Source organism: Mustela nigripes, chromosome 2, assembly GCF_022355385.1.
Source record: "Mustela nigripes isolate SB6536 chromosome 2, MUSNIG.SB6536, whole genome shotgun sequence".
In the NCBI taxonomy this organism is placed as follows: Eukaryota; Metazoa; Chordata; class Mammalia; order Carnivora; family Mustelidae; genus Mustela; species Mustela nigripes.
The window spans coordinates 24,927,357-24,940,176 of NC_081558.1; the positions used below are offsets into that span (position 1 = coordinate 24,927,357).

General features: G+C 38.6%; 1 protein-coding gene across 7 annotated transcripts in view; it reads right to left on the bottom strand.

Annotated features, from left to right (window-relative positions):
• ERC2 (ELKS/RAB6-interacting/CAST family member 2) overlaps positions 1-12,820 on the bottom strand; it is a 915,738-nt gene that overhangs the window by 820,592 nt on the left and 82,326 nt on the right. The window lies entirely within an intron of this gene.

Consider the following 12,820-nt stretch of genomic DNA (forward strand, 5'->3'; position numbering starts at 1 on the left):
ATCTTACTTCAAATACTAGATTCTGTCCTGCTGCTCGCAGACATGGCAAAATCACAAGAGACTCATGTACTATAGCCAGCCCTGTGTCCAACAGATGACGCCCTCCTTTCTACATCTTCCTAAATGGCCTCTCCATGATCTTCAACAAGAAGATTTCTCAATTGGAAGAAACATCAGAGAAAAACTGCTCTTGAGCCTTGTTGGAGAAGACATTATCTGGTACTATAAACAACAAATACAGCAGTGAAACTGCAAGGAGTCCCTGGATTCATGCTTCATAACTAGAGACACAGAATTCCACAGAATTAGGATGCTACTCCAACATGGGGACCTCAAGTTCAGAATTCTCTAGGACCCTCTAGAAGTAGCTGAATTTTAGAAGCAGACAGCTGACCTGAAAGGTCTACAACAAGCTTACAGTCTCAAATAGGGGGCATCTTCTATTCAAGGCCACTTCCAGAACCTATCTAATTCCTGCTTTGTTTTTCACCTGACTCCTTACAATCATTTTTCCTTCTCTAAAGACCCCTATTTGTTTTCCACACATGATAGCATTTTTTCTCTTCTCTTTCCTCTCTATTGTAACTGTTAGGAAAGAAAATATTCATTCTTAGATAATCTTATACAGTAGCCACTGCCTCAGTGTTACTAACTGCCATCCATCACTAGATATGCATGATATAATCCTCTGGACAATTTCAGTTTCATCAAATTAAACCACTGGGAGTTACAGTCAGTGGCATTTCCACTTACAATTATGTGGCCAAATGACCTTAAACAAACCACTCTGTGATTCTACTAGTACCCCTTCTCCCGAGGCAGGGTGGGTAAACGGAGAACCAATTATTACAATTTGTTGTTCCAATCTTAGGTAATTTCATATTTGAAATCAACAAATTTCCCATAGTAAGTGTCCAAATACTTGCCACCTGAAGGAAACTCTTAGAATTCAAATATCTAACCCAACTAATACAATGCTTCATGTTATAAACAACTCCTTTTATCTTGTATCTTCACAGACACCTGCCACTCCTTCCGCAAGCCAAAAGGCCTGATCCTGTTTGCCTCAGACTAATACCTCATGCACTTTAGGAATAATATTCCAAGACCTGTCCATGCATAGAGCCTCTAATTCTATGTATCACCAAGGCTGGACATGAGCTCCAAAATGAGGCCACCCTTGATTATTCAGGCACTCTACCTGGGAAAATGACTGACTCATTGTTTACGCAAACAATCAGAGCAATGCTCCCAATGATGGGAATCCTACAAATAGAAACATCTGTAAGAAATTAATGACTAACATTAATTATAGACATTATTAATAATACCACTCCTACCCCAGATGGATACAGATCAGTCTCAACTCAACGGCATAAACAGTGATGAAATTGCATTGCTCTAGATTTCTTTTCGGCTGAGTGATGGTGGTGTCTGTGCCATTGCCAATGCTGCTTGCTACACATGGATCAATGAAACAGAAAAGGCAAAGCAGGCTAAACATTGCCATAAGGAAACAGTTACTTGCTTTTCTAAAATTGATTCTCCTAACCTATGGAATTTGTTCTCTTGACCTGGGTTGAGCAATCAGTGTTTCTGGTTCTGAAGCAACGTACAGGGACTATTAAGTGTTTTCATTCTAATCCCAGTGGTCAAATGACTGCTCTAAAAAATGCAATTGTCTATGGGGACAACTGGACCATCTCTGACAGGGGAAGGTCTGAATCTCTAGCCTCCCCTGAATTGTCAGCAACTCACAAGCAAAAGAATGACGAAAGAGAGAAATGAAAGACTGAATATACAAATGGACACGGGTGTGGCCATGACAATAAAATTCTGACTCAAAAACTCTGTTGCAACCACCCTGCAACAGTCAGGCTTGGTCAATGACTGCCAACTTCCTTATTTTTTATTCTGGCTTCTAACTCAGGACCAAGCAAAGAATCAAATATTCTCCCCAAAACAAATCACATAGGATGCCTTGCTTCTAGTTAGCCTGCCTGCAGCTTCCCCATGCCAACATGCTTCAATCAAACCATATATAACTGAAGTCTCCCCTTCTTTCACTGTTGAGATTTTCCATTCTACCCACTGCCTCTAAGAATCTTTACCAAATGCAAATGATGGTGACTCCATTCCTTGTTATAGCCAGCTCTGAATACACAGCCTCTGTTTGCTCTCATTTAGGTCATCTTTTTTTTTTTTTTTTTTTTTTTTTTTTTTTTTTTAATTTATTTGACAGAACACAAGTAGGCAGAGAGGCAGGCAGAGAGAGAGGAGGAAGCAGGCTCCCTGCTGAGCAGAGAGCCCGATGCGGGACTCGATCCCAGGACCCTGAGATCATGACCTGAGCCGAAGGCAGCGGCTTAACCCACTGAGCCACCCAGGCGCCCCTAGGTCATCTTTTATTTCCACACAAACCAAGCCCCATACACACATACACAGCAGGAACATGTGCAAGACACTAGAAATCCCAGCAACCGTGTAAGGACAGACACTCTTCTATGACTCTTCTTTCTCCACTCTACCCACCAAAATTTCAGGTCCAATTGCAACCACCCACAAATACACCCTTATCCTGAGGCAAAATTGGCTTCCTTTGATAGCCTGACATCCTATTGCTACATCCAGACTATGCTCAGAGATGGAGCTTCCTAACCACACACCATGGCAAAACCATGTGGTTGTGGGTTACCAGTGTATTGAGAAGTCATTGATTCTCACACCACCACCCCAAGGAATTTTCAGCCATGGACAACATTAGCTTCTCACTCTAAAATGACAGGGAAAAATTACAATTTTCTGAATGTGCAATGGCCTCAGAAAACTAGAAAGGCACTCAGAAGTTTCCATACTACACAGCCCTTGGATCTCTTGTGCTGTATGCTAGCTTTTGCCCTGGGAGGGAATCCATATGGCTGATGATGGGGCTTTGGCAAGATGCCCAAAATGAGAGAAACATGAACAGGATGCTTTTGATGGGTGAGAGAGTCACTCCCCAAGGAAATGAGCTGAAGAGTTCTGTACCTAGGAGGTATTCCATGCTTTTAAATTCTAATAGCTATACAAACTAAAAGCTACAACATGGCTCCAAACAGGGAGGGCCCATAATATTCTCACATTCCCACTAATGGCAGAACATCTAAATTACATTGATTAACATCAGCAACATTGAATAAGATTATTTCATAACAATACATGCAACACTCAAACTTTCACTATATTCCATGCACTGTTACCAAGTACTTCCCATGTTTTTTCTCTACCTCACAACAGTTTGAGGACATAATTCCATGACTGAATCCATTTTACAGATAGGGGACCTGAAGCTAAGAAAATTGGAGCAAGGTCACAAAGCAGAACATAAGCTAGGCCCAACTATAATCTGTTAGACTTCATACCCTGAGCTATTAACCTGTAATTTAAAAGGCTACATATAACCCATACTTGATGGACCACAAAGCAGCAACCCAGGAATGACTGCTTAATATGAAGGAAAACACATGCATAATTCATCATTACTCAGCAACTAGAAATTAATATATAAAATCAAATTTATATCCAGTCACCTATTACTATTATGTCAATTCTAATTAGACATTTGTGTCACACTTCCACAAATACAGATATAAATTCCTATAGTGTTTAATTTCCTATAGTTTTAAAATAGACTTTGTGTCAGCAATTGTCTCCCAAATTACTTGAGATGATAACAACTAAGGTAATTTCATACATTGTAATGGTTTATTTTATGCACCAGGCTAGCACTTAGTTTGCATTTTTCAACCTAATGTTAATGGAAATTTAACTAATAAATTTAAATCATAACAATCTCATAAACTTACATGGAAACCAAGCTAGTATCAACAATAACAAAAAACTATCTATCATACAAATGTGTGTGCTATTTCAAAAGCAGATTCAATAACTTGATAGAGTCCATTTCTATAAACTAAAAAGAGGAGGGAATTTGAAACTCATTTAGTCTATTCAACTTCAGGATGTGTTACTTCCTAAATCTGAATATGATATGTGACTAATCTGGGACATCACCATATCATGAAAGCATACTTAAGATTCAATAAGGGATTAGTTGTAGAGCTTTTTGGCTTCCCCATCTCACCAGCTCCACCCCTTCCAACTTTATGCTAATCTCAGAAGTGACATTCCATCTTTTTTGCAATATTTTTGCAATTTGTTCAATTGAAGCAAGTTGCTAGGTCGGCAAACTTTTACTGTAAAGGGATAGATAGTAAATACTTTAGTCATTGCCAACCATAGTCTCTGTTACAACTACTGCAACTCTGCCAATGTGGTAAAAAATCAGCCTGACACAATGCTGAAATGAATGAATGTGGCCATTAAATAAACTTTATTTTGTTTTTAATCAATTTTTTATTTTTTAATTTTATTTGTTTTTAATTTATTTTATAAACTTTACTTTTGGACATGGGCATAGACATTAGTGTTTCATATGCTCTGAAATGTCCTTTTGATTTTTTTCAACCATTTAAAAATGAAAATTCATTCTTGCTCATGGGCTTTACAAAAACAGAAAGTAGAACTGACTTGGTCCTCAGGTCTTAGTTTGCCAACCACTGGTCTAAAGCAGAATTTCCTGATTTTGTTTTGTTTTTTTATAGTCACATCCTCAATCAAGTTCACACATCGCATCTGCACCTCCATACAGAGAGGTCATCCAGTAGTTGTTTTCAAACAATGAATACAGCTAATGCCTATCAAGTACTTACTATATGCCTGGCCATATATGAAGCCCTTGGAGTGTAACATTTCATTCATTCCTCTCCCTAACGTTAAAGGTAGCTTCCATCATTATTTTCATTTTACAGATAAGAAGACTTAGAGAAGTTAAGTAACTTGCCCAAGGTCATGAGACTGGTAAGTGGTTGAGCTAAGAAGACTAACTCCCCTGCTAGTATTACCCCATCATTATACACCTTCCTAAAAAGGTTTCTGTGGGCCAAAAGGCAGGAGAAAAAAAGTAAAAGTCAACCAGGAAGCTTTTAATATGAACAATAACATACAGGAGACATTAACAGGTCAGAGGTCACAACCACCAACATATTAAGAAAAGCTTCTATTTCTAAATTTCTTTTGAAAATAACTAGTCTCTGGGACACCTGGGTGGCTCAGTTGGTTAAGCAGCTGCCTTCGGTTCAGGTCATGATCCCAGCATCCTGGGATCGAGTCCCACATCGGGCTCCTTGCTCCACAGGGAGCCTGCTTCTCCCTCTGCCTCTGCCTTCCACTCTGTCTGCCTGTGCTCGCTCTCACTCTCTCTCTCTCTGACAAATAAATAAATAAAATCTTTAAAAAAAAAAAAAAAAAGAAAGAAAGAAAATAACTAGTCTCTGTTATTTATTTAATGGTGAACACTATCAGTTTCAATGTGGCAATATTTATCCCTGAGTGGGAATATGAAGAACTAGGGTCTGCCAAAATCTAATGATCCAGAAAGGCCACCTTCATATTTTAGCTTTTTGAAATGGATGAGAGCAGCCATCCCTGTATGTTCTTCCTTGGTATTTGCATCAAAGGAGAGACCCAGGATGCTCCTAAGGTTACCAATCATACCTTACCAGGTTACAACCCATAACAAGGGAGATTTGCATAGTAATCACTCATCAAAATCTTTCCCTCTGGGAAAGAAACTCCATACTTCTCTTCCTGGAATGAGAAGGCCAGGACCCTGGAGACTGGATTAGTATGGGTGAAGGGCAGGAAAGGGAGAATAGAGGTAAGAATTAGGGAGCTCTGGGGCCAAAGGAGCTCCCAAAAAAATCGGGTCTGAGGAGATGTAAAGAGATGCAAAATTAGGTCTAAAGTCAAGGTTGACACTTGTGGCCAAGCAAACAGGGTGGGTCCAGGAAACCCAGCAGAAGCAAGGAGCTGACACTGGTGGGAAGTAAAAGTTTTTATTGAACTTACGGCCTCTTCCACTCCTTCATACTGAACATCACTTTGTGCCACAAACTTAAACCTTGGGGGTATAATTCACGAACAACACAGACATAGTCCCTGCCCTTACTAGGTTACAGGCTATTGATGGAAGGCAATCCACTAAAATAAAGATAGGGGAGCTGACAATGAGGAAACACTGAGTCCTATGTGAATACTAACTGGGAGAGAACCATTAAGGATGCTGCACTAGGCAGCTTCTTAACATGGTTTCCAGTGATCCCCCTCTCCTGATACACATGCCTTTCAGAGTGGCCTAGACCTAGCAACTTGCTTCAATTGAACAAATTGCAAAAATATTGCAAAAAAGATGGAATGTCACTTCTGAGATTAGGTAATTAAACACTGTGACTAAAGCCTTCCTTACATTCTTTCTCTTTCTTGCTCTCTCTTACACATTCACTCTGAGAAAAGCCAGCTGCCATGCGTGAGCTGCCCTCCAGAGAGGCCCAAGTGGCAAGGAACTGAGGACAGCCTGCAACAACAGTCCATGAGGAACTGGGGCCCTCAGTCCAATAGACTGCAAAGAACTTAATCCTTCAACAAGCTCATAGATAAAGTTGGAAGCAGATCCTCCCCCAGTCAAGCCTTCAGATAAGACTGAAGCTTCAGCTGCACACTGATTCCATGATTGAGCCCATGAGCCACAGGACCCAACTAAGCTGCTCCCAAATTCCTGACCCATAGAAAGTGTGAGATAATAAATATCATTGTTTAAAGCACTAAATTTTAGAGAAATCTATTATATAGCAACAAATAAACTAATACATACAGTAGATCAGGTTGCCCAGAAAATATCTACCAAACTCTTCTTTTCAAACTTCTCATTTCCCACAAAAGAAACATTTTATAGTGTATTTACTGTCAAAGTCCAGAAACTCTGATACGGTAATACTGATATTACAAATGGAAACCATCCCTCCCAATGGGATGGGCTAAAACGGCTCCAACAATTCCAAAGAGAATCTTACTTGCTCCCAGAGAAGAAATGGGAACAAAGAAAGTTCCTCTTTTGCCAACAGACTGGGTATAAGAACTGGAGCAGAGTAGGGAGATTCTAGTAGAACCAGAACGCTAGAAAAGGACAGTAAACAAAGAAGTTGTAATGAATAGGAGGAGGCTGTTTCTAACATATCATTCAGGAGGCAACAGATAACTAGCTTCCCCTAGATTTATTTTTTCATGTGTAAGATGCACATATGATTATAAGACAGTATTTCGGTGCTCCCACAGCACCCCATATTTCCCCCAACAAATCCCTTAAATGGGGAACTCAACCTAAGTGCTTCCTGTCTAGTTTCTCCCATTAGAGTGGCAAGCCAACATCACTCTCAGTCACCACTGTATCCTCAGTGCCTACAACAATGCCTGCCACACAGTAAGAATTTAAAATATACTTTTTAAAGATTTCATTTATTTGAGAGGAGAAAGAAAGAGCACAAGCAGGGAGAGGGCCAGGAGAAGGGACAGCGGGAGATGCAGACTCCCACGGAGCAGGGAGCTGAACCAAAGGCACATGCTTAATTGACTGAGCCACCCAGGTGCCCCATGAATTCAACATATTTTTGCCAAATAAGTGAAACATGATCTCATTTCCATAGTAGGATATATGCATAGAAGAAGACTGGAAAGAAATACATTGAAACATAAGAAATCATGGAATTTCACTAAATGGAAGAATATAATCCCTTTTTTATTTTCTTTGATAAACTTGTCTGCATTTTCCAGAATGTCTTTAATGCAGAAAGAAAGACCAGAGACCACATAAGACAGACTTGTTGGACCCTATGCTGTTCACTTTTACAATTTCATAATATTGAGACTGCTGCCATAACTTTCCAAGTTTGAAGAATTATTTATAATATATTGTCACCTCATTTGTCAACTTTTCAACCTAACAACTGAATTCTTAAGCACCATGTAGAAAAAAATATAAATTAAGAAATCAACACCTGGAGAGCAATATTATGCATACAGTTACCACTGCTTTTTCATCTTTAAGTAGAATTAATCATTTCACACTTTAGGCCCCTAAACAGATATAAAATGAGAGAAAATACTGTATTTCAAATAACCACATGAGAATCTTCGGATTGTGCAGCACATTAGATACAACCAGTCCTTAAAATGCATTAGAGCATCCAACTTACAAGACAATTACCCCCAAATGTAGTCTATTAAGTAGAAAGAGATTTTGCACATATGTGTGTAAACTTCACATTTTTATCATGAATCGCTTACTAAGTCACAAAAGTAGCAGAGGGACACCTGGGTGGCTCAGTGGGTTAAAGCCACTGCCTTTGGCTCAGGTCATGATCTCAGGGTCCAGGGATCAAGCCCCACATGGGGCTCTCTGTTCAGTGGGGAGCCTGCTTCCTCCTCTTTCTCTCTCTCTCTCTGCCTGCCTCTCTGCCTACTTGAGATCTCTGTCAAATAAATAAATAAACAAACAAATAAATAAATAATCCTGCATTTTAGGTTAGCTCTGCACAGTCTAATGGAAATATAAAGAAAGCTGCATACATAATTTTATATTTTCTAGTAGCCACATTTTTTTAAAAGATTTTATTTATTTATTTGACAGAGATCACAAGTAGGCAGAGAGGCAGCAGAGAGAAAGGAAGGGAAGCAGGCTCTCTGCCGAGCAGAGAGCCGGATGCGGGGCTTGACCCTAAATGAGCCACCCAGGTGACCCAAGTAGCCACATTTTTAAGATGTAAACACAAACAGGTGAAATTAATTTCAATATTTTTTATTTAACCCAATATATCAAAAGTAATATCATTTCAACATGTATCCAACATTAAAAGTTGCTGACATACTTTACAATCCTTTTTCTGTACTTTACTTTTTTACTTTTTCCTCAGTTTTATTGAGAAATAATTGATATACATCACTACGTAAGTGTAAGGCATACAAAACACTGGTTTGATTTGCATATATTGTGAAATGATTGCTGCAGTAAGTTCAGCTGACAACTATCTTCCCATATAGATACAATTAAAAAGGAAGAAGAATGACTAAAGGGAAAAAAAAGAAATTTCTCCTTGTGATGAGAATTCTTAGGATTTACTCTCTTAACTTTCATATACGTCATACAGCAGTGTTAGCTATCTCCTTGTAGATTACGTTCCTGGTAATTAATTATCTTATAGCTGGAAGTTCATATCTTTCTTAAAATTTTATTTTTTCGGTGTTCCAAAATTCATTGTTTATGCACCACACCCAGTGCTCCATGCAATATGTGCCCTCCTTAATATCCACCGCCAGGCTCACATAACCGCCCACCCTCTGTACTGTCTTTTGACCCCACATGTACATGTACTGTCTTTTAACCGCACATGTATGTCAGACTTAAAGCACATCTCAATTTGGATAGCCCACATTTCAAATTCTCAGTCACCACATGTGACCCATAACTACTGTATTGGACAGTGCGGGGTTAGTGCATTTCTTCTATCTTATTAATCTGCAGAGAACTTTTTTCATGCTGTTATTGCTTACCAAGATAGCTCATCTATCCTGAATTTAAACTAAAGCCCAACCACATAGAGATGAAAAAGCAAAATAACCTGGTGCAGCTTCTATTCACTCATGAAATAACAGAAATAGTGAGCACTTTCTTCAGGCAGACATTGAGCCAAGTACTTTACATAGCTCATTTCATTTCATGCTCACAACAACCAAATAGGAAGGTTCAATGTAATCCCCATTTTACAGAAGAGAAAACGGAAACACAGAAAATTAATAATTTGCCTAAAGCACTTTTCTAGCAAGTGGTATTCCTTGGATTTCAACCCAAAAATGCTGACTCTAGAATGTACACTCTTATTCATCATACTTACTTAATCAGAGGGACAGGAGATAAATGGTTAAGAAATCTTAGTCTGATGTGAGTGTGAATAACAGAAAAGATTCAAGAAGTATTTGAAAATGCTGGGACAGAAATCGAGGCTTGAGGTACAGGGATAAATTCATCTACAAGGTAAGGAAAGGAGAGCAAAAACCACGCAACCAACTGAAAACTCTTGTATCGACAACGATGATGACAATAATAATGACAATGATGTTAATGATAAGAGCTACCATTTTTGGAGCCTCTGTTCTGGGCCAGACATTGTGCTAAAATCAGAGTTTCTCAACCTCAGTACTACTGACATTTGTAACTAAATAAAGGTTGTGGGGGCTATCCTCATACTATAGGACATGTAACAGTATCCCTGGCTTCTACCAGTAATCGCCTTCCACTCTCACCAGGCATGTCAATCAAAAATGTTTTTAGACATTGACAAATGTCCCCTGGCAGGCAAAACTGCCCCCAGTTGAGAACCCTGGATTAAGTGCTTCCCATACATTATCTTACTTAATTTCTTCACAGCTGCCCACAGGAAAGAAATATTATTGCTTAGTCCCCACTACTAATTAAAAAAAAGACCTGGGACTAGAACCCAGGTTTGTCTAATTCTAAGGCATATTTTTACTGCTGGTCAATACAAGTTCCCCTCTTGTCTCTGATTCATGCATGGGTTTGCACGCTCTCCCACTCCCTCATCAGATCCCAAAGAGGAATATAAACAAAACATCTTCAAGGCTCATTGCTGAGAAGTTCTCCTCCTACTACAATCACCTTTAGCTTCCCTTTTCATTTTAAGCTCTTTGAGCTCTACTTGTACCCATGTTTTCATGGCTAATTACCCTTTAGGTCAGCTTGGCATGAATGAACAAATAAATGTTTATAGCCTGAATACCTCCTTCTGGAGAATGTGTGTTCATGTCCTTCATACAAAATCCTAACCAACAGCAATTAAAAGCCACAAATATGTTTTTATAAAGAAATTGAGCTATCAGCATATCACCTTTGATATAAAGTGAGATGTGACTAAAAATGTAAACTTGACAAATGGAGCTTAAGTTCAAATTGATACAAGTTGTAAATTTGTTCTTGAAATATTAAACACATGGGAAACAGAAGCTAATTATTTTGTCCTATTTTGGTATGTGAAAATTACTTATAATCTGCCTGTTAAACAATTCAAAATGATTTTAAATGATAATTGACTATAAAAGTAGGCCAATTTACACCTACAATCCCTCTGAACCCACCTAAAATGGGGACAAAGCAAAAGAAAAGAAAAACACTTCCATGTGTGTCAATTTCTTTCTGTTTCTTAACCATCAGTCCCCAAGGCTAAAAGAAGGAAAATCAGAAAAGTTTAACTAAACACAACTGATTAATAAGGTAGCACTTTTCAAGCTTTGCAAGTTTCACATTATTTGACTTGACTACACCAAGGAAAATCCTATGACTCACACTTAAAACAAGTCATTATTCCAATGTGGTTCATGGGAAATTTCAGGTTTTTTTAAGTAAGAAAAAATGAGAATTTCTTCTAACCACATCATCAACAGTATTTTTAAAGAACTGCATGATTTTTTTAATGCCTTTATCCCATCCCAAAGAAGGAAAATGTATTTGCATTCATATTATTTAGTTTTTCATCAAAATGCTCAACATCAGTCAGGGAAATACAAATCAAAACCACAATGAGCTACCACCTCATACCAGTCAGTATGGCTAAAATAAACTCAGGAAACAATAGATGTTGGCAGGATGTGGAGAAAGGGGAACCCTCTTACACAGTTGGTGGGAATACAAACTGGTGCACCCACTCTGGAAAACAGTATGGAGGTTCTCAAAAACTTAAAAATAGAACTACCCTATGACCCAGCAATTGTACTCCTAAGTATTTATCCGAAGGATACAAACATAGTGATTTGAAAGGGCACACACACCCCAATGTTTAAAGCAGCAATATCCACAATAGCCAAAATATGGAAAGAGCCCAGATGTCCATTGACAGAAGAATGGATAAAGAGGATATGATATATATGTATATATCATAGTGATGGAGATAGATACATATATATATACATACACACACATACTTACATACATATATCATGGAATATTACTCAGTGATCAAAAAGAATGAAATCTTGCCATTTGCAATGACATAGATGGAACTAGAGGGTATTGTGCTAAGGGAAGGAAGTCAGTCAGAGAAAGACAAATACCATATGATTTCACTCATATGTGGAATTTAAGAAACAAAAGATGAACATAAAGGGAAAGAAAAATAAAATAAGGCAAAAAAAAAAAAAAAAAAAAGAGGGGCACCTGGGTGGCTCAGTGGGTTAAGCCTCTGCCTTCAGCTCAGGTCATGATCTCAGGGTCCTGCAATCGAGCTCCGCATCAGGCTCTCTGCTCAGCAGGGAGTCTGCTTTCCCTGTCTCTCTCTGCCTGCCCCTGCCTACTTGTGATCTGTGTCAAATAAATAAATAAAATCTTAAAAAAAAAAACAGAGGGAGGTAAACAATAAGAGACTCTTAACTCTAGGAAGTAAACAGGGTTGCTGGAGGGGAAGTGGGTGGAGGGGTGGGATAATTGGGTGACCGGCATTAAGGAGGGCACCTGATGTAATGAGCACTGGGTGTTATATGCAATAGATGAATCACTAAATTCTACCCCTGAAACTAATAATATAACATACATTAACTAAATTGTATTTAAATTATAAAAATTTTCCACCATTTCCCCCAAAAAGCTCTTAGCAATTTTGGGGTCCTCATGCTCTTTATAAGTCAACAGTCAATTTTCAGTTCCCAAATAATCTGATCTGAAGCATCTGAAACAACTGATTATGTCCTGCATTATGAAATACTTTTCTGCACTTGACTTCAAAGATACCATATTCCTTATTTTCATTCCAGCGCAACTACTTGACCTCTTAATGTTACAATATCTGAGGGCTCAATTCTTGGCCATCTTCTCTTCTCTGTT